The sequence below is a fragment of the Nomascus leucogenys genome, chromosome 1a (assembly GCF_006542625.1).
Source record: "Nomascus leucogenys isolate Asia chromosome 1a, Asia_NLE_v1, whole genome shotgun sequence".
NCBI lineage: Eukaryota > Metazoa > Chordata > Mammalia > Primates > Hylobatidae > Nomascus > Nomascus leucogenys.
In genome coordinates, this window is record NC_044381.1 from 105,161,486 (window position 1) to 105,187,466 (window position 25,981).

Below are 25,981 nucleotides of genomic sequence, written 5' to 3' on the forward strand. Positions count from 1 at the left end.
ATTCAATGTATATTTAAATTATTAATGTGATAGACATAACTTAGATACATGATTTTTGAAGAGTACAGACCTAAAGAGGTATTTAATCACTTTGTCAGGTAGGAGATGGACTTAATATATCTAAAATCATTTTTGGTGGTCTTTCTCACTGAGATGGTGGTAATTAACACCTATAAGACTTCATGTAGCAATAAAAAGAAATAATGAGGCTGTGTTACAATGCCCTAGTAAAATGTCACTCTTTTGATTACTTCTCCAGAATTTGTCTGCCAAATGCCATCGTTTTTCTCATTTATCTGTCACCTTAGCTGTAGGGTAGTGGTAGCATCTTACAGAAGTGCTCAGGTTCCTGGCTATTTACTAAACAAACCATGATAAATTCAAATCTGTCACTACACCCAAAATGAGGCTAGAGTTAATTTACTTGTGCAAATTGAAACATGCCAGATCTTCCTTTGGTTTCCGTATAGTTCCTGGACATGGCCACTTTGCTGATCTAGGAGTTGTAACCTAATTACCCTTTGCAACGCTGCTGTGGTAAAATAGCATGAATGTGTAACCAGTCTCACTGACAGCAATATACACAGCCTCCCAGGACAGCAAGCCAGATTAAAATCAATGATTTGGGTCGAAGGGCCTTCTTGTCCTTTGGGCTGAAATATTAGAAAGTCAGGACATGCTGTATTATATAAACACATCGACCTTCAATGTATGTGTCCTTTGGAATTTTTCTTATAATCTCCGGAGGAAATATAAAAACAGCAAATTCAATTAAGTTACTTCACAGATTGACTTGAACGTAAGGTCAAAGTTCCCAGAAATAGACCTGAAAACATTATCTTTGGCTATGTAAAAATAACAACAACAACAACAACAAAACAACAAAATAAAAGCAAAAGTGCATCTCTACAAGGTTGCCATACCTGTACAACATTATGTAACATTTAGTCTCATAATGTTCAGAAAATCATGATCCCATATGAACTATTGGGTATTTTTCTTTCCTCTCTTAATAAAATGAGTTTTATAAACAGAAAAATTTCCAGGAGGGGAAAAAAGACAAAGTAGCTCACTATGGAACTATCTAAATCAATTTTCATTTCACATCCATAGTTGAATACAGCTATAACTGGCTGAGGTAATATAGTGGAAAATCCAATATGGAGACTTGTATGTGCACTGGATTTTCAATCTTATTACACTACCTTGTTTGAAACAATATAGTTAGAGGTCAGTTAGTGCAGCTTTTTTCTCTGCATAAGCTCAGTTTTCCAGGAGACATTCATTCATTCAACTATTTGAAAATGCATCAAGTTGAGACTTGCCCTTTGGTTCTTATATTAGATTTAGGGAAGGATAGTATTTCAACTGAATGTTAAATTGTTTTAAGTTCAAAAAGTACTTGTAGCATCTGAATTTAGCCACTCTAACATATATATACGTATCTGTGTGTGTGTGTGTGTGTGTGTGTGTGTGTGTGAGTACGCAAGTATGTGTCTATTTTCTCCCTTAGGACTACAATCTCATGCATATTAGCACTTCAAAAATTTGAAAACAATATGAAGACCCTAGAAACCTACCATAATGTTCTTACATATACTTCTTTTATATATCTATATTTTTAAAGACTCAATAAAATTAACTAGTACCATTTCTTTCATTTTAAGAAAGCAAAAATTTCTTTCTACAAAATACATTAACTTCTGAATATATACATTTAGGAAATATATCTCATATATTCACACACACACACACACATATATGTGTGAAAATTCTAGAAATATTATCACCAATTCTTATAGTATCCATTATTAGAAAAGGCCATCTTATGGTTATCTTTATATTCTCAAAAAGTTTCGGTTGTCACATCAGTTGTTTTAACATTTTGATGTGATTAGGCTGTTGATTAACTACTTTTTCCAAACAAAATTGTTTACTAGAAAAATAACACTATGTCCATGAAAACAACAAGATTACCAAAGTAAGAATAATATGAATTTTCCCACTAATAATGAGCTGCTACTTTTTTTTTTTTTTTTTGAGACGGAGTCTCGCTCTGTCGCCCAGGCTGGAGTGCAGTGGTGCAACCTCGGCTCACTGCAAGCTCTGCCTCCCGGGTTCGCGCCATTCTCCTGCCTCAGCCTCTCCGAGTAGCTGCGACTACAGGCGCCCGCCACCGCGCCCGGCTAATTTTTTGTATTTTTAGTAGAGACGGGGTTTCACCGTGGTCTCGATCTCCTGACCTCGTGATCCGCCCGCCTCGGCCTCCCAAAGTGCTGGGATTACAAGAGTGAGCCACCGCGCCCGGCCGAGTTGCTACTTTTCTACCCATTTTTTCATGGGCCGGCCAATCTTTGCAATTAATGGACACATCATAGTTAAATAATAAATCTCCTGATGTACCAAAGTCAGAAAAGAGTAATATTGCATATCTACTTTTTAGCTTTCCTTCTCAGTCAGAAAAGAGTAAAATGAACCCACCCATGAGGAGCACATAGGGAGGGAATACCCAGGCATCGAAAACTGGATGCTAATCAAGTGCAGCCTACTACAGCTCATGTAAATGAGAAAAACCATCCCAGATAATGAGTAACTGACTGCTTGCACCTTAGTGAGCATACTGGAGAAAAACCACCACCCCAGCCAAGCAATTAATGAAGACCCAGCATTAAAAATCTAAACTGGGCTCAAGTACAGACATTAAGAACTTTCTGCAATTAGTAGTTGATAATAAGGGCAAGGCAATGACAATTGCAGTGGAGATAACTGTCAGATGGACTAAGAGAAATTTGTGACACACAAGAAGAGAAACAACTGCTTTTCTAATTATTTGAAAAGAGGTGTGGGGCCGAATGGGGTGGCTCATGCCTGTAAGCCCAGAAGGTGTGAGATGAACTAAGAGAAATTTCGGACAGACCAGAAGAAAAACAATTGCTTTTCTAATTCTTTGAAAAGAGGTATGGGGCCAAACGAGGTGACCCATGCCTGTAAGCCCAGAACTTGGGGGGCCAAGGTGGGCGGATCGCTTGAGCTCAGGAGTTGGAGACCAGCCTGGGCAACATGGCAAAACCCCATCTCTACAAACAATACAAAAATTAGCCTGGTGTGGTGGCATGCAGCTGTAGTCCCAGCTACTTGGGAGGCTGAGGCATGGAAATTGCTTGAACCTGGGAGGCACAGGCTGCAGTGAGCTGAGATCACCCCATTGCACTCCAGCCTGGGTGACAGAGGGAGACCCTGTCTTAAAAATAAAATAAATAAATATAAATAAATAAACAAGATATGGAAAAATAGTACATCTTCAGAATATATTGTTTAGAGTTTACTGTACAAAACTCTGTTGAATTTAGCTATAAAAACAAGTTATACAAAATTATTACTTTATAGAATGTGTTCAGTCATTCTCAGTTAGCTACTAAATGTGTTAGCTAAATAGGCGAACCACGTATGCTTGTTAACTTTAGCAAGAGTGTCTTCTAACCAGTCATGTGTAAAAACAGATTGATATTCACTGCTATAGACCTCCTTCCCCAAAACTCACCAGTGGTGCAGTCTTGTGTTCAAAGGCAGGTGCTATCAGTACAGTTTTCATGTAAACCTCCCGTTAGAGCTATCTCAATCCCATTGGAAACCTGTCATTGTATTGCTTAAAAATCCCAAGTTCAGGAAACCTTTTTATTCTTATTTGGTGAAATTCCTAATCATACTTTAAGACTTATCTTAAATATTATCTTTCTTGGAAAACTTTCTCAGTCCTCTTCAAAAAAGTAAGATTTCAGTAATCAAATGCAACCTTCTTTATCCTCTGTAATAACTAGATTCCAGGCCGGATCTGTCATAACAGCAACAGCAACAGCAGAAACAGCAACTAATATTGTTTGGCACTGAATGTAGCATCTTACCATATTATTTTGTTTAATACTTGTCATCACATTCTATGGTAGCTACCATAGCACTATTAACTATTTTAATATCTGGAATCTCACCTATTGTCTCATAGAGAGAGATTAGGAATCAGACCCATTTGTCCCAGAGAGTCTGAGATCTTAACCATGTGACTATGTAATACTTCCTCATTATTCTGAGTTTTTTTTGCAGTAGCCTATGAACTTTCTGAAGATGTAGAATATGTCATCCTGTTTATCTTTGATCTCCCAATGTATAAGTTAGGATGCGGAAGTCGTGGTTCTCATGATAGAAAATGCACAAAAATAGAAAAATGCACATAAAGGGCTTAGCATACTAGCTTTCTCATATTAGCAGAGAGAAAGCTCCTAATTAGTGTTTGTGAAGTCAGTGAATTATGGCATTATTTAAGGTGTCCTAGCCTGGATTCACAGCACACCTAGAGCTCAGAGAATGATAAAATTGTACTCCTTTCTTCGGGTGCTTTTCAGAGGCTTCCTTCAGACAGCTGCTGAAAATGTCATTTGTCACTTGTCATTTATTATAAAATTACATTAGACATGCTATAACAATAAAGGACAGTAGGAAAAAGATTTCCTATAGTGGTCTTCAATTAATTTAGTCTTATGGTATAGTTATTAAATGGTCAGACTTACCTCTTTAGCCACTAAGATCAAAAGCAGAATAAATTTTCTGAAGTCTCTTTAGCACAAGTAACTCAAAAATCACTTCCACAGCACTATAACTCAAAGAGGTGTTTAAGAAATGTTTCCACATATTTCCCGTAATTATATTTCTATTTCACTATACTGTATCCTAAATAGCAAAATCACGTTCTGATAATAGTGTTGAAATTTAACTGAAAGAGTTTTTCTAGACACAGCAACAATGCTCTTAAATACTTTGAGAGACAAGACTGATTTAATTAAATAATAACAGATTCAGAAGGTTCAGGCTTAAGTTCATCCAGAAGAATGTGAGTCATTCATTTCCCATTTTTCTTCTGCTGACTCACCAATAATAAAGGCTTTTTTCAAAAAGCATTTTCAAAGTAGTTTCATTTTAGATGCATATATAACAGATTTAATCATCAGTAGGTTTTCAAGGAAGAATTGTAGTTAATTCACCCAATTTGATATATATATATATATATATATATATATATATATTTTTTTTTTTTTTTTTTTTTTTTTTTTTTTTTACAGTATCCACACTTCAAAGTCGTTGAGCCTTTTAAAAATACGGATTATCCCTTTGCATAAAAGGAATAGTAAATAATTCTCATTCAACTAGGTTAACTGGACCCTTGGGCCCTCTCTAGGAAGGAGTTTCAAGATAAGCACTTGGATCTGACAAAATAAAGCCATCAGCTAATAATAAACCAAGAACCAATAATAAAACTATAGTATTGAACTGAAGATTCAGATAAAGGAATGTCACAGAGATACGATGCTTTAAGTTATCCTAGGAAGTTAGGTGAATCTCACTCTCACTCTCTTTCTTTCTCTCTCACTCTCTCTTCCCCCATCACAACTTTGCAAGATTATTACTATCATACTAGTTTTTTAAAATAGGAAATCTGAGTTTAAAGATACTTCATGCCTTTCCCACTGCCATTTAGCTATAAAATATAGAGGCAGCACCAAATGCATTGCTTGTGTTTTCTGCTACAATGTATCATTTTCTTACTTATTTTATATATTCTGGAATGATTGTAATATGAATATGTTTGATATAAAACACAAGTTCTCACTTTTTCTCTCTTGTGCATTAAGGTACAATTCTCACATTTAGGCATAAAATTCAGTGTCTCTGTTAAATAATGATAGTACATATTCTATTTAAAACCAGTGGCATAAAAATTTTTCTTCATTCAACTTCAAATTATATTCTTTTCATGTGCACTTTATTTATATTTCAAGTTTCAATGATTGTATTTTGTTCTTTTAGTTTCCATCAAGGTTAGCAATAGTTTTTAGATTTATTTAACTGGCATGAAAAGCATCCTCTTTCAACAAAATTATTAATAATATTGCTAATCTACTAGAAAAAAGAAAAAATATTCTCAAATCTCCAAGGAGCACTTTTAAGCTCTTAAATTATTTAAAATTTGAAAATACCTTTTATTAAAATGCAAAGACATTCAGGCCCACCAGCTACTACATCTCAATGCAGGGTGTGTTGGATGTGTTTGATGAACTGGTTTTATTGGGCCATGGGAAAATGATAAACAATTAATATAGGCTTACATCTACAAAGTTTAATCATCTTCATATTAAGGTTTCTTTTGATATTCAAATCAAGAAATAACCTGGTGATTTGAAAAAATGAAAACCAAATAAAAAGAGATAAGTTCAAACAGTTCATTAATTTTTGTTGTGTATCTTAAATAGAAATTTAAAATGCTATTGCAACAGACATTTAAAATTTGCTTAAGTCTGTAACTGACAACTCCAAGTCAGAAAGGCAGCTGAGGAATTTATAAATAGATTACATATTCCCTTCAATCTGTGGATAACATCTTAAGTGCCTGAGAAGTGCATTTATAGAAAGTCATCCGAAAACCATGCCTAATAAAGAAAAATAATTAAAAGCCATGTTCTCACTCATACGTGGGAATTGAACAATGAGAACACATGGACACAGGAAGGGGAACATCACCGTTGTGGGGTGGGGGGAGGGGGGAGGGACAGCATTAGGAGATACACCTAATGCTAAATGACGAGTTAATGGGTGCAGCACACCAAAATGGCACATGAATACATATGTAACAAACCTGCACACTGTGAACATGTACCCTAAAACTTAAAGTATAATAATAATAATAAAGAAAAAAAAGCCACGTTTGAAATAAAGTTAAAACCGACACAAACAGAAAATGCAGCAAATTATGATTTTTGAGCATTCTAGTATTGGCTAATTTTAATTTAATTTACATTTTAAATATATCTTATTTTGGCACTTACTCCAGGCATTTAGTCATATATACATATATATCACTAGTTAAATAGTAAGCTTATAAGGAAGAGTTTTCAAAACAGAGACATTTATATAATGACTTTGTAATCTACTTAATTTCTAAAATATTGCAGTCATTTTTAAAAAGTGTTTTCTGCTTCTAGTTACTTGTTTTCAGGGAAAATGGAACTAGAATACCTTAAAATAAGCTAAATAATTTTCCCTTGAGTTGTAAAATTTATGTAAAGCACCAAACACATCGTGTGAAATAACTGGTATGCATTAAACATATTATAGGAGAGTATAAGTAGCTGTAGTAGTAATAGTATACTATTACTAATATATACTAATACATACTAATTAGTATATATTAGTGTACTAATATATACTAATTAGTATACTAATATATACTAATAGTTCTCAGTGACAAGAACCCTGGGATGAAGAAATCATTATTTCCATTTATTATTTAAGAGAATGATGCAGAGGTTTTAAATACTTTAAGATTAAACAACTTCTAAGCATTGGAGCCAGAATTTTAAGTACTAGCTCCTTCCTGAGCGTATACTTTTTGCAGTGATTTAACACCGCCCACTAACTTCATAGAACATCAGGTCTTACAAGCTACATTATAATATAAACAGATGAACAGTGGCATAACCCTAAAAAGCTAGTTTATAAGAGCTTCCCATTTTAAGAAGTTAAACATTATTTTCATTATTTAAAAGTATACTCTCAATTTAGGATTCATGCGCCGTTTACAAAATAGGCATTCTTTTTCTTCTTTAGAGTTCATGTATCATCATTTGCAACATAGGCATTATTAATTTTAGGTTCAAAGGAATATGTATAGGTTTGTTACATGGGTAAATTATGTGTTGCTGAGGCTTGGTATATGAATGAGCCTGTCACCAAGGTAGTGAGCATAATACCCAATAGGTAGCCTTCAATGCACACCCTCCTCCCCACTCTCTACCCTCAAGCAGTCCCCAGTCTGTTGTTCCCTTCTTTGTGTCCATGTGCATTCAGTGGTTAGCTGCCACTTATAAGGGAAAATATGCAGTATTTGGTTTTCTGTTCCTGTGTTGGTTCACTTCAGATAATGACCTCCAGCTGCATTCATGTTAATGCAAAGAACATGATTTCATTATTTTGTATGACTGCATAGTATTCCACGCTGTATATGTACATTTTCCTTATCCACTCCACCATTGATGGGTATCTAGGTTGATTCCATCTTTGATATGGGGAATAGTTCCATGACGAACACAAGAGTGCATGTGTCTATTTTTATAATACATAATACATATTTATAAGGGTTCATTGCTGCTATTGACTGAATGTTTATGTTCCCTCAAAATTTATATGTTGAAATCTTAAACCCGAATGATATGGTATCTGGAGGTGGAGCCCTTGGTCAACAATGAGGTAATGAGGTGGAAGCCTCATGAATGAGATTAGCACCCTTTTAAGAGATAGACCCTTGTTGTCACTCTCTGTTCTCCACCATGTGAAGACAAAGTAAGAAGACAGCCATCTGCAAAGCAGAAAGTGCTCCGTGGCTCACTAGATACCGTATCTTCCAGCACCCTGATCTTGGACTTCCCAGCCTCCGGAACTGCAAGAAATAAATGTATGATATTTATGCTGCCCAGTCATCTACGGTATTGTTTGGTAACTTGATTGACTAAGACAACTGCCCTCAGGCATGTTTGTCAGAAATGTTCTTGTTGGTGAATCTGAAACAAGAAGATTAGAAAAAAGTACCATAGGATGGGCGTGGTGGCTCATGCCTGTAATCCCAGCACTTTGGGAGGCCAAGGAGGGCGGATCACGAGGTCGGGGGTTCGAGACCAGCCTGACCAACATGGTGAAACCCCTTCTCTACTAAAAATACAAAAATTAGCTCGGCATGGTGGCATGCACCTGCAATCCCAGCTACTCAAGAGGCTGAGGCAGGAGAATCACGTGAACCTAGGATGAGGATGTTGCAGTAAGCCAAGATTGCACCACTACACTCCTGTCTGGGCAACGGAGCTGGACTCTGTCTCAAAAAAAAAAAAAAAAAAAAAAAAAAAAAGTACCATAACAGCCAAGAAAGCTTATATTATTTTAGCACTATGGAGTTACGGTAACATATTCAGTCCTTGATTTCCTGCAAAATGATACCATTCATATGCACTTTTGCAGCAATCCTGTTTAAGTAAAAAATTATCTATTCATAGCCATATATCTCTAGCTACAGATATGCACATATGAGCAACATGTGTATTGTCTTCATATATGTGCATTGAATTACTTTTGGGTAACCTAGTCCAAAACAAACTGGTCAAAACAGCAATTTGTTTAAAATAGATTAAATGGGTAGTCTTTACTTCTTAAACTTCGGATAGTGATATCTACTTTAACTTGTTTAAAAAATAATTGAGGGCTGGAAGCAGTGGCTCATGCCTGTAATCCCAGCACTTTCGGAGGCCGAGGCGGGCAGATCATGAGGTCAGGAGATCGAGACCATCTTGGCTAATACAGTGAAACCCCGTCTCTACTAAAAATACAAAAAATTAACCAGGAGTGGTGGTGGGCGCCTGTAGTCTCAGCTACTTGGGAGGCTGAGGCAGGAGAATGGCGTGAACCCAGGAGGCAGAGTTTGCACTGAGCGCCAATCACACCACTGCACTCTAGCCTGCGTGACAGAGCAAGACTCTGTCTCAAAAAAAATTGATAAAATGATAGGATGAGTACTAGCTATAAATGAATACAATCACGACGAAAAGATTACAATGCTGGTACAGATATTCTGTTAAAGCTTTCAACCAGATTCATTTACTTTAGCAATGTTTTTAAACTTTTATTTTATATGTCTTTTATTTTAAAGAGAATTGATTAGACATTTGGATGAAGAATAAACTCTCAAAATAATTTAAAGAGATGTGATGAGTAATTTTATGTGTCAGCTTGCCTAGGTTACGGTGCCCACTGGCCTAGTCAAACATTAGTACTTGGAAGTTATTGTTTAGATGTGACTAATATCTTAATCAATAAATGTTGAATGAAACGTGTTATTCTTCACAATGTGAACAAGCTTAAAGTTGAAAACTTTAAGAACAGAGACTGAGGTTTCCAGAAAAGAAGGAATTCTCTCCAAGACTGCAATATAAAAACTCTGCCTAAGTTTCCATCCTGCTGCTTTGTGAAGTTAGGATTCAAGACTGAAACATTAATTCTTACCTAAATTTCCATCCTACTGACCTGCCTTACAAATTTCAGACTTGTCAGCTCCCACAATTGTGGCAGCCAATTTCTTAAAATAAATCTCCTCCTCTCTCCCTCTCCCTCTCTATACATATATATGTCATATATATAATTTGAAATAGTATTTTCACATCTGATTTTTAAAATAAAGACACATAAAACTTGATGTCTAGGTAACTTCCCATCTTCCAATTCAACATTCCAACAATTTTGACTATTTATCCTAGAAACACTGTTTCTTTCATTCAACAAATCATTATGAAAAAGTTAAAGCATCTCTGAAAGAATAATAATAAAATTCGTTTTTAAAATATTCACTTTCTACTAATTTTTTGGTTTCACTAATGGTAGGGCCTCAGGAAGGGTTGGTGTTCATCCGCTTGCGGAGGAAAGCCAGGTAAGCAACTTATTTGTTGCTTCAAAACCATAAACTTTCATCAGAAATGAAGATTGTATTAAAATGTCAGTGCTAGAGTGGAACTGAGAAAAACGTCTTCCAACTCCCTCATTTCAAAGTGATTGTTGCTCTGAGGTCATACAAATAACATGACAGGATGAAGTCTACTAATAAGATACTACATTGATATCATACTCAAAGAAAAGCAATGATACATTATGAGGAATAAATACTAATAATAAGCAGACAGGTATTTGTTACATAACTGAAGAACAGGAAAAACAAGGACAGTTTCTTCCTCCACTATTTTTTCAGCTTATGGAATAGTAATTCAGATCAATTTGCAAAGACTATAAAGATGAATTTGATAGAAGTTTTAGAACAATATAATGTATGACATTTCTACTTCATTGCAAGTTTTGGCTTAAATGGCTGACCAATAGTAAAAAGCATCCTTAAGTAAATTTAAAAATATAAAACCATAATACAGATCTCAGTAATATAAAATACAGATGATATTTATAAGAACCCAGAAATAATATGTAAACCAAATGCAATGAATAAGGGTAAATGAAAGAGAAAATCAGGAGGCTGAAACAAAAACAGAGCTGATAATAGAGAAAAAATGGAAAAAGAAAACAGAATACACGCTTTATATATATTTATATATATTTACTTGTATGTTGTATATATGTGTTTATATATGTATATTCTATATAGTAATAAGGATGACCAAAGAACGAAAAAGGAAGAAGAAAGAACATAATAGTGGAGAAGACTTAGCACAAAAAAATCACCAATTATTACCACCATATATGGCATTTTTAATTTATTTTTTGCTGAAGTAAAATGTAATCAAATACAATAGAGCTAAAATAATTAGAAATATTTATTGAAGACAGAACAGAATGAACGAAACAATTTAAAAGAACATCATCATATTTCTAAAACTATTCTCTTTTTATAGAATAAATCTGTTTCACTGGAGGCAATCCAGTAAGACTTTAATTCCATAATCAATATATCACATTAGTTTTTAATTACTCATATATGCAACCACTTCCCTTTTCCTATTTTTTTTTCTTTTAAGGAGTTAACAGTCTTTATTGGGCTCAGACCAGGAGTCCATGGGTCTTGAAGACCTCTGTGTATTTGTCAGTTTTCTTCTCCACTTTCTTCTCTGCCTGTTTCCGTAGCCTCATGAGCTGTTTCTTCTTCCAGTAGTGGGTCTTGGCCTTCTCCTTCCTCTTCGCCTCCAGGGTGGCTGTCACCGCCTGCTACTTCCAGCCAACCTGGTGAGCCAGGCGCCCGAGAAAGGCAAACTTTCTCGTAGGCTTCAGACGCAGACCTTGAGGGCAGCAGGAACCACCACCCGTGTTTTCTTGTCGTAGGGCGGTGGGATGCCCTCACACGCCTTGAGGCGGTCCAGAGCCGCCTGGCCTCGCTTGGTCTTGGGGGCAGCTTGCCTCGCACGCTCCGCCAGAAGATGCAGCTGGGGGCCCGGAGACGGTAGGGCCTGGGGAACGGTTGGTGTTCATCCGCTTGCGGAGGAAAGCCAGGTACTGCACCTCGTCTCTGTAGAAATTGCCAGAAATGTTGATGCCTTCGCAGCGTACAACCACCACCTTCCAGCCCAGCGGTGCCTGTTTAGCCACGATGGCCGCCAGGCGGCCCAGGAGACAGCCTCGACCATCAAGCACCAAGACCTGCACCTCCGCCATCTTCCGCAGCCGCTTGGGAAAACCCCTTTTTCTATTTTTATTGCATTATCTGCTAGTTTACCTGCTCCATCAGCTTCTTGAGGAACACTTTTCGCCTGGTTTATAACCCCTCTCTCTTACATGATTCCTGCTACCAAATGCTGTGATTTCAATATCTGTATCAATACATCCTCACTAGCTCCATATTCCCTAATACCCTCTACTGAAAGGACAGTCACCTCCATTTCACCTCCGCAAGACTCTCACAAAAACATTACCTAGACCTTAGGATCACACAAAGATATCCCAGCTCTGAAATTACAAACCCAGATGGTTCTCCCTTCTACCTTGGCCTCCCATCTGCTGTTCTCTGTCTTGCCTGGTGCACCTACTCGTCAACCTGACTGAAGCCTTAGTGCTCTTTCACAAGCCTCTCTCCTCGAAGTAAATGGCATGTCCTGTGTTTCACAATACTTGTCTCAAATATGTACAATTCTCTTCCGACCTCTAACCCAGCTGTTGCTCACATTCTCACCAAAATAACTTTCTATTTTAGTGTCTCAAAATGGACAACAGATACGAACTCTTTCAACTTCCTAGTCACTGCCAGCCTACTTTGTTTTTCTATTTCCTTCTTGTCTACCTTTGTATTACAAGAGTTTTTCCTCAAGTTATCTTAGTTTTTATTTCAGTCCATCCACATTCTCAATTCCATCAAATATCCTCTCTGCTTTACATTATTTATGTTTCTTCCCCCTCATCGTCTATAAAATGGGACTTGTACATATTTAATGAATTAGGTGAAATCCTATAAGTAAAGCACTTGACACATGTACAGTACATATTAAATGCTATGAGATATTATCGTTGGTAGAGTACCAGTAGTACTAATAGTGATAAAATTTTAATATACGTGAAGTCTTTTACACCTAAATATAAACAAATTAAATATGACATATCCCACTGCCTCTTCCTTTCAGTCTTACTCTTTTTCTTCTTAGCATCCTTTATTGAGTTCTTACCATGTCATTCATCATTTTAAACCTTTCTATAATTGTAAAACTTAAAATCCTTATAATGGGCTTAACACTTTTGGGGGCAAACAGCAAGTACTTGATTAATGTTAGTAAAAGTAGTTGTGATGATTAGATAATAAAAACTACAGATGAGATATCATCACTGACCTTTGATAAAGAGCTAAGGAAATTGCCCAAGGCTATAACCCTAGTAAAAGGTGGAGATGTATGCTTGCAATTAGATTAACTCATTGACATATTTGCTTAACAATCCCTACCCTTGGAAACTTTCCACTAACTTCCTGATTTTTTTTTTTAGAAAGGGCCTTTTATCAGGCACCAACCCATGTGAAGGTCACAATGCTGTCAAAGACAACAATCCTTCTTGGAGCTTTTGTCTCCTATAACCCTTGCATGCCATTTGTCCATAGGAATTAAGAGCTGACCTTCCTGAGCTCTGACTTTGTGTCAGCCATTGAACCAATAACTATACAGGCCCTGACTAATTTTATCCTTACAGCAATCCTATAAGCAAGCAATTATTATTATTGTCTCCATTTTACAAATGAGCAGCATTTAGTTGCATGAGGTTCAGACAGTGAAAATATCTGAATTATAAAAATTTATACAAGTGACAAAGTGTAAATCCAGGATGAGAAGCCAGCAGCTTGGCTCATGTTTGTACTCACAATGGTGCTCTAATGACCTTAATGCCCAAGGTAGTAGCACATAATACTGAATACATGCTTGCGGGACAAATGTTTATGCTATAGAACTGACATAACACATAGCTAAATGTAGTGTTAAGGAAGATCTTTGAAATACTGGAAAATAACTTTTCTCTCCAGTTTTGGTGTTTTAAATTCCTAAAAAGAGTTTCCAATTCTCATGTTCAATTTGAAAGTAAAGGATTTGTGTTTATGGTCTTAACATATACCTAGACATTAAAAAAGGAGAAGAGTAAAAGCAATTACAGATCCTATCACGAACACCACCTGGGCACTCTGCAGTTACAGGAATCCAGTTATTTCTTACGTGGCTATAACAACTTAGAGGTATTTCATTAATCTAATATTTGGCACTAGTTTCCCCAAAGAGATCACTCTTTAAGAATACATTTAAAGGTGTTCAGGGTGAAGGTAAAGCTGGCAGGTCAGGAGGGAGGGCCTATCAGGGCTTAGAGAAGAGGGATGCTATTTGTCATGACATGGGAATTGATGACAGATGGGGAAGATTTGTTTTGTGGGTCCTGAAAGGAAGAAGGAAAGAGAAGCATGCAGGGATGAATGTTGCCAGGAAGACAGAGAATGTTTGAATACACTGAGGGAACACAAGCAACTAGGATCAATGATTCCATCAGGTCCAAGTAAAGCTTTAGGTATTGCTAGGAGCCTCAATCATATCTGGACAATTTTCAATTAAGTCTGCTGGGCTCATGGAGGCTTGGTGGTAGTGGAGTTCTGGTGTGAAAACAAATGGCACCATGCTTTATGATTGGCCCAAGCAAGATTGCACAGTGACAGAGAAAGAGAAGTAGAAGCTCAGGAGGCAGAAGGCTTTGTGAACCAGGGTAATTTTCAGAAACCCTGGAGGAAGACTTTTGACGGAGTGTTAAAATGACACACCTAGTTTTGATTCAAGAGATTTGGGGTTAGACCAAGAGTCTTCAAATGTTTTAAATCATAAGAGATTAGGATATATAACCAGAGTTAAAACCTGCAATATGGTTTCAGAGCTATGAGAAGGAAACTTCTCCAAAAATACTTCCTGAGGATACACTCTAATTGCAACAGAGCAGATAAATGTCTTTGGGGCCTTTAAGAAACGTAAGAAAGGTGTTGAGATCTGACAGATGTCAATAAGAAAAATTAAGAGTTGGCACAGAATATTTAGAAAAGTACAAAGATGAAAAATGCAAACAGAATTAGAAATGAGCATATACACAGTTAACATTTTGAAAAGACTATACAATCTTAATTGAAAGCCTTGCTAATTAACTTTTTATGCATACTAAGACTGGAGTCATTCCACCCTGTTTTATCCAGCAGTTACAGTCAATATTACCAATATTACCATTCTTGTCTTAGAACAACACTACATGTTTAACTTACAAGAGAAGATATATGGTAGACAAAGCTGAATGGAAATGGACTTACCATGGAGAGAAAATTAAGCAGCAACAATTTAGTAAATGATTTTATTATAAGGTTATGCAGAAAATGTGTAATTTATGCATATGTCTTTCTAGTAAAATAAAACACAAATTCAATGGGAAAGGAACTCCTGAAATAGAAGTGATAAAACTAAAATCTTCTCTGTCAAAAGTTTAATGCACTTACTGAAAAGGTATATAATAATCAGTTATTTCATTTTAGGTATATTTTGCATTATCTTCTAAGCTAGAGTACAGAAACTATATTCATGGGTTTTTAAAAATACATTATCTCATTCCTCTAATTCCCACTGGGTGCGACACCTTCTTCATACCTAGTATTCTATTAACAGTGGAACTTCAAAAACGTGTGCTCACTGAATGAATTAGCTTGTTCACAATAGTTTACAACAGTTCAGACTCATAGTGAACTTGTTATTCACTGTTATTAATAAAACATGTTATTTGCTAAATGACATGCTAAAAAGGAAAATGAGCTAGTTTTGTATTTCTAATGTTGAGTTCTTCTACTACCAACATTATATATTCTAAAACAATTTTAGTATGTACTAATTGTGGGTACACAGTTACAAGACTTAATTTCTAATTCCTATTTTTGCCAACAACATGCTGTGAAGATTTGAACAACCTGGTTAAATTGGAGGGGCCTAAGTCAAAAACGTAGAAAAGAGGGCTTCTATTGATTGCTTTCTCTCAGCCCCTTCATCATTCACACATATACTAGCAAAGTTTTTTCAAATGACAAATGATATATATAGATACATAACATACATATATAGGTTGTTTCTGTATGTGTATATATGTGTTTGTCTGTGCATATATATGTGCATATGTGTGTGTGTACATACGTGCATATGTATGCATATGTATGTAGCCACATTCTCCCTGTCAGAAAAGTATCTCCCTCTCACCTAGACTTGCTAAGTCAACTCTTTCTTGACAACTTCAACACTTCTTTGATCACGATGGTCTTTAGCGACTATTTATTCCCCTCAGCTTCTGTACTATTTCTTCCTTGTGCTTATGATCTTATGTCTATTCTTACTTCTCAAAGAGTCTATAATTTATTATTGGGTAGATCATATGCTTTATACATTTTAATATCTCCAAGCCTAATGGGTATTCAGAAAATGTTTATTGGTATATTAAAATTATTCAGAACTGTTCTTAGAAAAAGAAAGTAAATATATGTTTAATAGGTCTATTTTTCCTTCCATACTACAAAACACACTCAAAAATCTTCATTCTAGATGGTTTCTGCTTAAGGTAAAATATTCTTTCAATAGAAAAAAAGTTCATAATTAAAGAATCTAAAACTTTTGCCGATGATTAAGGATGTTTCATCCAATTTTTTCATTTAGAAAGGAAAAAACAAGCTTAGACCTAGAAAAGTTAAGTAAGTCTCTTTGTTAAATTCACAATTTTGCAAGTCTGAGAGCTAACACAAGAAAAAATGGAACCATGATCTTCTAATCTTAGCTTAGCATTTCAGCTACTACAACAATTATCTTAACTCTGCTATGCTGGATTCTACTCTCTCTGATGATATAACCATGTTGGTTCTGTTTACCACTGTGTTCCCAGCACTGAGTCACACAAAATCTGCGACACAGAAGTCATTTGATAATAGTTTGTTGAATGAATACTGAATGCTTCACTATATATACTGTACCATACGAAGTAGAATTTTACTCCCACAAAGGGCACTATTCAAAAGCATTGTTTTGCAGATCTCAGTCTCACATTGAAAATACTGCTGTTCATAGAAAAAAGAAAGAACATAGTTAATTTCTAACTCTCAGTTTCCGAACCAAAACATACTGACCCCTCACAGAACTGCCATTAAGATTATTAGTCACTTGCTCTCTTTTTCATAATATACATATGGACAAATGCCATCATGTCTTTGCCTGAATGCTTGCTTTGAGGAAATTTATAAGAACACAACGTGTAAGCAGTAAGTTATTGTTATCATTGAGAATGAGTCATCACAGACTTTAAAACATAGAGGGAGGCCAGGCCTGGTGGCTCATGCTTGTAATCCCGGCATTTTGGGAGGCTAAGGCAGCACAATCTCTTGAGTCCAGGAGTTTGAGATTAGCCTGGTTAACAGAGTGAGACCTCGTCTGTACAGAATGAAAAAAAAAAATAGCCTGGCATGTTGGCACCTGCCTGTAGTCCCAGCTACTCAAGAGGCTGGGGTGGGAAGATTGCTTGAGCCCGGGAGTTAAAGGTTGCAGTAAGTTAGGATCACTCCACTGCACTCCGGCTCTGTCTCAAAAATAAACATAAAATAAAATAAGTATATAGGTAGGGCTGGGTGTGGTGGCTCACACCTGTAATCCCAGCACTTTAGGACGCAGAGGCAGGAGGATTGCTTGAGGCCAGGAGTTCAAGACCAAACTGGGCAACACGGCAAGACTCAGTCTCTACAAAAAGCTAGTAAATTAGCCAGCCATGGCAGTGTGCACCTGGAGTCCTAGCTACTCAGGAGGCTGAGGTGAGAGGATCACTTGAGCCCAGAAGTTCGAGGATGCAGTGAGCTATTATTGCACCACTGTACTCCAGCCTGGGCAACAGAGTGAGACCTTGTCCTAAAAACTGGAGAGAGGATAGATAGATGACTGACAGACTATTCCTTAGAATTCAGAGATAATGAAAGTCCACAAGTCTAAAGGACGAAGATAAAAATTCAAATGCACATTTTAAAAGAGATAACATCAAACAGTTTGATTTTATCTCCAGTGCCCTTGAGTAATTAAGCAACACGTGTTTCTCATACCCTAAGTTGGTCACTGAGTTGTTCATTTGGACATAGTTACAGTAAACAATGACATAAGGTGACCTCTACTCTGTAGGAGTTTACAAGACCTTTAGGAGAACAAAATGTATAGCTATGGATATGGGGGTCAAGAAGCATAATAGAGGATGGGGAGCAGGGAGGTGAGGTCGAAGGATGTTGCTTTAGCAGGATGAGGAATTAAATTTCAACAGAACAGGAGAAAAAATAAGCAGAGCGGCTTGGATTTGTATTAATCAAAAACATAGAAAGAACGTAAATTTTTAGCGGCAAGTACTGTGATAAGCATTGAATTTAAGGAAGATTGATATGGCAATAATCTGCAGAATAAATTTAAGGAGAGAACTATTATTGACAGAGAGGTCTGCTGGGAGGCCTTTTGCAGGAACCAGGTGTGAAATGATGAGAGACTGGAATAACATAGTGGAAGTGGGATTAAAAAATGGAATGTGTTCCCCTTTATTTTAGCTCATTCTGAAAACTGGAAAATATTTCTAAAAGCTTTTTTTCACATATTCCCTTCTACATTTAGAATACAGTGCTTAGGGATGGACACCTGAAAACGTTTCAAACAAACCCTTTCATTTACTTCATTCACAGCCATCTGGATGTCTTGACTGCATATCTGCCTCAGCGCTACCTCATGAAACAGGGATTTTTATATTCTAAGCCTGGTGACAAACTCAAGAGATCATGCATAAAAACACTGCAGTGCCCTCTGGGAGGGAGCAGAAATTTTCACTTCACTTTCAGTTTAAGAGATTGAAAGTAGACTGCTTTTCAGATACTTCAGTATTTCATGGATCAATCACACCAGTATGTTTCAGAAGCTAAGACATATTAAATTTTTCCCTCTATCAAGAGAGAACAGAGCTAAGTTTTTGAAAATATCAAGTATCGAAGCAAGGTCAGATGTACTCTCTGACACTCTTCTCAAGAATCATTTCCTTCTATTGTCAAAGGGAAAAAATAAACTCTTGTCTTAAAGTTGGAGGTAGAAATCATTTTAATTTTAAAGAGCTTCTTATTTTGTATGAATCTCGTGGCTTTTTTACTCTGAGAATCCTTCCACCTTCTCCTATAATACCAGTCAACAATGGATACTTCAAAGTACTTGACCTGACTCACGGTATAGACCAAACAGCAAAAGCAAAGGTACACAGGTTTTCTTGAAACTGTTATATTTAAATTTGATAGTATAATTTATTCTGAATACATTCAGAGAAAGTATGGCCTCAAGTGCTAAATAATTAAGTAAGCAATAATTTACCTTTCAAACTTTTACTTTATCTCCTGTGTGACTCAGAATTTGCTGGACTTTAAAATACGTAGGGAAAAAACCCATTAAACATCCTCCCTTTTTTATATTCAAACCATTAGCTCACTTTACTCGTACAAATTATATTCCTTCTCCAAACCTTTTTTTTTTTTTTAATGAAATGTCTGTGCAATACAGAGTTGATGGTAGCAGACTTTGCCCTCAGGGAGAAAGCCAGATTCAGAGGGCTCCATGAACTGCCTGGAAATCAGAACGCTGGATGCCAGTGTCCGTTCTCTGGCTGAGTCAGCAGGAGCACCTGCCTGCCACTTAACCTTTGGGTAGGGAATCCCACTCAGACAATGGACTGTGTTCTTAAGAGCTTTTATTCAGTTTAACCATAGATTTACCTCTTTTAAATGACCACATTTATAAATAATTTTTAGATGAAAGAGAATCTTTACGAAATTTAGATGCGAACATTTTAAAAGATCTCTTGGTAACACTAAGAGCCAAAGTATAAACACAGTCGCACATTCGAATAGCCTTCTATCTTCATGAAAAACACTACAACCTTTCATTACAAATGTATTCCTGAGAATACGTTTGCCCAGGAATGGATAGTTTTTATAAGAGTAACAACCTAGAAATTAAACGCACACTGATATAATGATTATATCCATTTTTTTAAATTCCTTAACATATTGAGAGAGCTTTCCAATGAATGTCACGCATCACTTTTCCCTTAGTACTTCTGATATGTAAACAAATTTTTTAGACTTACTCATCTAATTTTTAACCAAAATACTTTTATGTCTATTTTTCACGTCTCCAACTAATTATAAGGTTCTACAGGGCAAAAGCCTTGTATTTTTACCTCTCACCAGTAGTTCGAGTAGAGTGGTTTTCATATTGTAGGTCGTCAGTTAACATTGCAAACTGACAGACTAATTGAAGTGGCCTTCCCACCCCTCCAACTCAGAAGGCTTATAGAATGCCTGAGATTTTCAGAATCAGGTTGAATGAGGCACCTAAAGGCAGTAGGAACAGGTGCCGAGAAACTGAGGGAAAGCTGCCAGTTGCCATTCTGATTGTGTATTTGTGAGATTCCGGAAGACTCCAGTAGGTGCTCTGTGCATGCATCTTAAGAGGGTGCATTTGACCAGTAGTGAATGGATAATAATTCAGATAGGACTAAACTGATTTAAAAGTAATTCTTCCCTAATGTCCTCTGAACACGAATCAGTAAACAGGTATGTAATAGGATTTTTCAAAAAGCTCTTTTATTAGGAACTGTAATACTATTTGGAAATTAGATTGGTTGTATGTCCCACTCATAAATAACACTGATAAGCAAGTACTCTTCATCGGTATAATTCAGAAAATTGCAAAATCCTGTCTCAAATTTTACTAATAGGGCAATTTGCATGACAGCAACTCATTTTAATAAGCATTGTAATTGCCACATCAAACATTATTAAGACCTTCCAAACCCAAGGCTGATGTTTTGGGAGGATGGGTGGTGAATGAGAAAATTTTGCTTAATAGGATTTACAAAAAGGATTGTTTCCTTTCCAGGGTTTGTCATGTTTCCAGAATTCCCATTAGTCATTATTCTAGCCCTTTTCCTAAACTTTTCTGTCCAAAAATCATGTTGATGGTTCCAATAAAAATAAACTCATTATCAAATGAGTTTATTTTTTGCTGTTTGGTTTATAATTCTTTCTAACACACGTAAATTGTACTTGTAAAATAAACTGATAATATGTTATACTAATCTCCCAGATGAAAATGTAATAAATCTATCAGACAAGGACCAAAAATATCACTGCTTGTTCTGAACATAATGAAATGCAGCAATCTACCTAAGTGACGTGAAAGTAGGGGATATGCGCTTCAGAAATAAGAATGCTTACAACATGTTTAATGGATATTGGAAAAGATTTGTCTCAAGTGTGAAGTGTCTGCACACATAAAAACTTACTAAGCTAATGCCTCTCAGTCTAATTTCTTTTTGAATTCAAAATAAGTTTTAATCAAACCCTAACCTTTAACGTTATATGACCTCTATTACCCTATGTCATGGCTAAGTGAAAAAATTACATGAACACACTCTTAGAAAATTGTTTAAATGTCCTCAAGAATCTTAAGGCAACAAATATATTTGGTAATAAGCACATCAAAATTCTATGGAACCATTTTTTTTTCCTACCTAGGATATACTCTTTCTTCCTCCAAAGATAGATTTTAGGGTTCTCAATAAGTGGCCATTGCTTCTTAGGACAAATGAAGCAGTATCGGTATTAGAATGCTGACCCTCATCAGTAGTTCTGCAGCTATAAAATTACAATTGCAGGGGCTGGGCACAAGCGGCTCATGCCTGTAATCCCAACACTTTGGGAGGCTGAGGCTAGACGACTGCTTGAGGCCAGGCATTTGAGACCAGCTTGAGCAACATAGCAAGACCCCACTATGCATGCCTGTAGTCCTAGCTACTCAGGAGCCTGAGGCAGGAGGATCCCTTGAGCCCAGGAGTCCAAGGTTACAGTGAGCTATGATTGCACTGCTGCACTGAAGCCTACGTGACAGAGCAAACCCTGTCGCTAAAAAAAAAAAAACGTAAAAAAATAAGAAAGTTACAATTTATTTTGCATCTTACATAAATGGCAAATCATCATTCATATGGTAAAAATATTGGCAGTAAAAGTTCAACATAATTATGACATAATTAACAGTCTATCTTTCAATTTAAGCTCTCATTTCTCCTCCAAACCCACCATCTTAACCACTAGTCCCTACACTGCGGGATTATTCTCCCTTATTTTGTGCCTTTAATCAAATTTCTCACCCATTAAAAGATATCTTTGGCCTTCCTCACGACTCTGTTAAGAATGGTGAGGGGTCTGATATTTTCCCTACTTGTTGGCTAATACATTAGGCTGCCATAGTTTCATGGATGCTAACTGAAAACACAGGACTTCTGGGTCTGAGAGAAAAGACCTCATTACTGAAGCCTCAAAAGTATGTGCTTCCTGTTTTCATAGGTTTTCCCACCTTGATTTTCATAGGGACAACGTGTTGGGCAGCACAGGTGAATGCCATGCACACCATTGGTTCCTGACACAGCTAAGAGACCCTGAGCTCAGGAAGCTCCCCATCTTATAAAGGTCCTGCAAGAAAGCCTGATTAATTTTTGCCCCTGAGGTAAATATTATCTTTACTATCCTGGTCAGGAAACAAATCTGCCTTCTTCCCTAAAGGCAGACACTATCTCTATTGTCCAAGGCTGTTTGTTACACACTCTTGAAAAAAGGAGTTCCGAACACAAGCTATCAAAAAACATGTACAACTACCAGGGAGAATTCTTTCAAAACCCATCCTTAAAATTGCAATGTAAATCCTACTTCTTTCGTAAGAGGCCACAATAACCTTTTACTTCCAGCACTATATTTTCAGGGTCATTAGCATATCAGTCACTGTTGGGTGGCATAATTTATGTTATTAACTTTATTACTTAATATTTGTAAACCATTTATATGAATTAAATTGTCACTTTGTCTTCTTAAGTAGTTTAAACTCATTGAAGGTACAAATTATTAAGTTCCTTTTTAGCCCCACAAAATTTGGTGGAGCTATATTTTGAATAGCCACTCAACGAATGACACAAAAGTCAGTTATTTTTAAAAATATTTTATTCTAAACAACATGTAAGAAAATTGTAGTGGAAATCAACCTAGAGTTTTATTCTGAAAAGTTTAGAAGCAAAATTAGTTATCAGAATGTCGTACCAACATTCCCTATGCTATTTGCCTATCTTTTATATAGGAGATATGTTTTTGTCAACTTTATTTGGTGTCAAATATCAAGGAATACCAATTCTTATGAATAAATAAACTGTGAGTATAAATCTAGATTTAAGTTTTTGAATTAATAATGATCTGCTAAGATTTGGAATGAAATTGGTTTTGACTTCATGGAGCTTAATAACAAGAACCTCCAAGGTAAAAATCTTCAAACCTATACTTTATTAATTTTTTAAAAATCAAACTATGCAAATGTAGTTTTAAAAGCCAAATAATGATACATCAAACAACCTTAGGTATTTCCAATACCCAGAGGCAACGTTTTCTAATGCATCTCAACTATTTATAAATGGTTTTGCCTTCATGTTTGTAAGTGTTCAACTTCTATTTATAGACTTATTTTTCATTTCACATTGTCTTACTGATTTCTTCTTACAGAAAGGAAGCATTTAACTCTTATACTAACCTCCTCTCATCCACTATATATTTCTAGCATGCTTTTGGTTAAATCAAGTGTTGTTATTATGACTATGCAAGCAATCTTTACAGCTGAACCTTGTAGTATATTTGGATTACATTTCATTTCATACAGCTTTTTACATTCCCTTAATGACTCACATATTTTGTATACTGAATTTTGTATCCACCTATCATTACCATATTACTAAGCTTTCCATGAGAACTTGTCTCTAAAATATCACGTAAGCATCCATTATTCCAGCTTCAATCTGCCCTGGTTGCTTCTGAAGCTCAATGTATGACATGCTTCTATTGTCGTGCTATCCTGCTTCCTTATCATTCTGAGATTAACTTCAATATCTTCCTATACATAGCCTCTTATTTTGGGGATATTTTTCCCTTTTTTGTTTACTTCTTAGTTTTGGAGGAAAATAGATAAAAGTAGTATCCTCAGCAAGGGTGCATTACCCAAAAAAAATTGAAATCTTATACGTCTAAAAATGTCTTTCTTCTTGATATTTGAAAAAACAGCCTGGCCATACAGAAGAGTCTAGTTGAAATAATTTTCCTTCAGAATTTCAAAAGCTTTACTCAGCTCCCTTCTAGCCCCAGATTTCGACTGTGCAGTAGTCCTGTGCCATTTTGATTCCTAATTTTTTATATGCGAGCATTTTGGGAAAAAAAACTCTTTGGACATTTTAAAGATCTTTGTTTTTTTTCCTAATGTTTTGAAGTCGCATGCTATGTGCATTGAAGATTTTATTCCATTGTGTTAAGGATCCAGTGGTAGCCTTATAATTAAGAACACATGTCCAACTATGACACGAAATTCTTAATTAAAAAACGTCACTTGCACTGTTTGGAACTCTTAATTACTCAAACGTTTGATCTGCTAGATAAATACTCTAATTTTCTTATCTTCTTGTAGTATCTACTTGATTGTAAAATTTTGTTTTACTGTTTATTTTCCAGCCCTTCTGCTGATTTTTATGTTACCACTTTTAATATTTAAGAGCTATTTTATATTCTCTGAAAGTCCCTTGTTGGTGTTTTCCTGTGCTTGTTACATGAATGCAGTATCTTCCTTTTTTTCTGAGAATACTATTAGTCCGTTTTCATACCGCTATAAAACACTCCCCAAGACTGTGTAACCCATGAAAGAAAGAGGTTTGACTCACAGTTCAGTACGGCGAGAGTGACTTCAGTAAACTTACAATCACAGCGCAAGGCAAAGAGACAGCCAGGAACGCTCTCCGCAAGGCCGCCATCCGGAGCACAAAATGGAAACAGCCCCTCTCTGACGAGCAACAGAAACCTTTTCCACAAAGAAAGCTGCTGAGCGAACGGGGAGGCGCCTACGTAACTGTCCTTCATAAAACTATAAGACCTCGCGAAAACTCCCTGACTATCGCGAGAACAGCACAGCCATAAACCACCTGCTAGCTTCAATTACCTCCACCTGGTCTCTCCCTTGACACGTGGACATTACGGTGATTATAATTCGAGATGAGATTTGTGTGCGCACGGGGGAAACTATGTTCAGACACTCAGAAGACACTCAGAAGCGACTTTCCCCAACAACCACAACAACAACAACAATTGTAATTGGTTAGCTTTTGATCAGAAATATTTGCATAAATAACCAAATCAGATTCAGGAAAGAAACTCAAGTCGCTGTGTGGTTGTAAAATCTACCAGCCTGTAAATATATTTTATCAATAAATTATATTTCCTAAAACTCTTGGAATGCTTTTACAATTCTTAAATGATAAAATTATAGGTCCTATAAATTGAGGAACATGATTATAATAATTTTTCAAACTGTATTCTTGATTAACATAGTAAAAAACATGCAGGCCCGGCGCGGTGGCTCATGCCTGTAATCCCAGCACTTTGGGAGGCCAAGGTGGGCGGATCACGAGGTCAGGAGATCAAGACCATCCTGGCTAACACGGTGAAACCCCGTTTCTACTAAAAATACAAAAAACTAGCCGGGCATGTTGGCGGGCGCCTGTAGTCCCAGCTACTCGGGAGGCTGAGGCAGGAGAATGGCGTGAACCCGGGAGGTGGAGCTTGCAGTGAGCTGAGATTGCACCACTGCACTCCAGCCTGGGCGACAGCGAGACTCTGTCTCAAAAAAAAAAAAAAAAAAAAAAAATGCATGTGGTAGTTCCTTTATAAAATCTATATAGCTTAATATTTTCTACTAAATTAAATTTTAGAAAATTATATGGGAAAAAGTCGCCAATAAAGATACAT

The 25,981-nt window shown here is 36.3% G+C and overlaps 1 protein-coding gene and 1 pseudogene across 3 annotated transcripts in view; both read right to left on the reverse strand.

The window, feature by feature from the left end:
• MDGA2 (MAM domain containing glycosylphosphatidylinositol anchor 2) overlaps nucleotides 1-25,981 on the reverse strand; it is an 832,668-nt gene that overhangs the window by 328,089 nt on the left and 478,598 nt on the right. The gene's annotated exons all lie outside the window — the stretch shown is intronic.
• On the reverse strand, nucleotides 11,626-12,234 carry LOC100586257 (annotated as a pseudogene).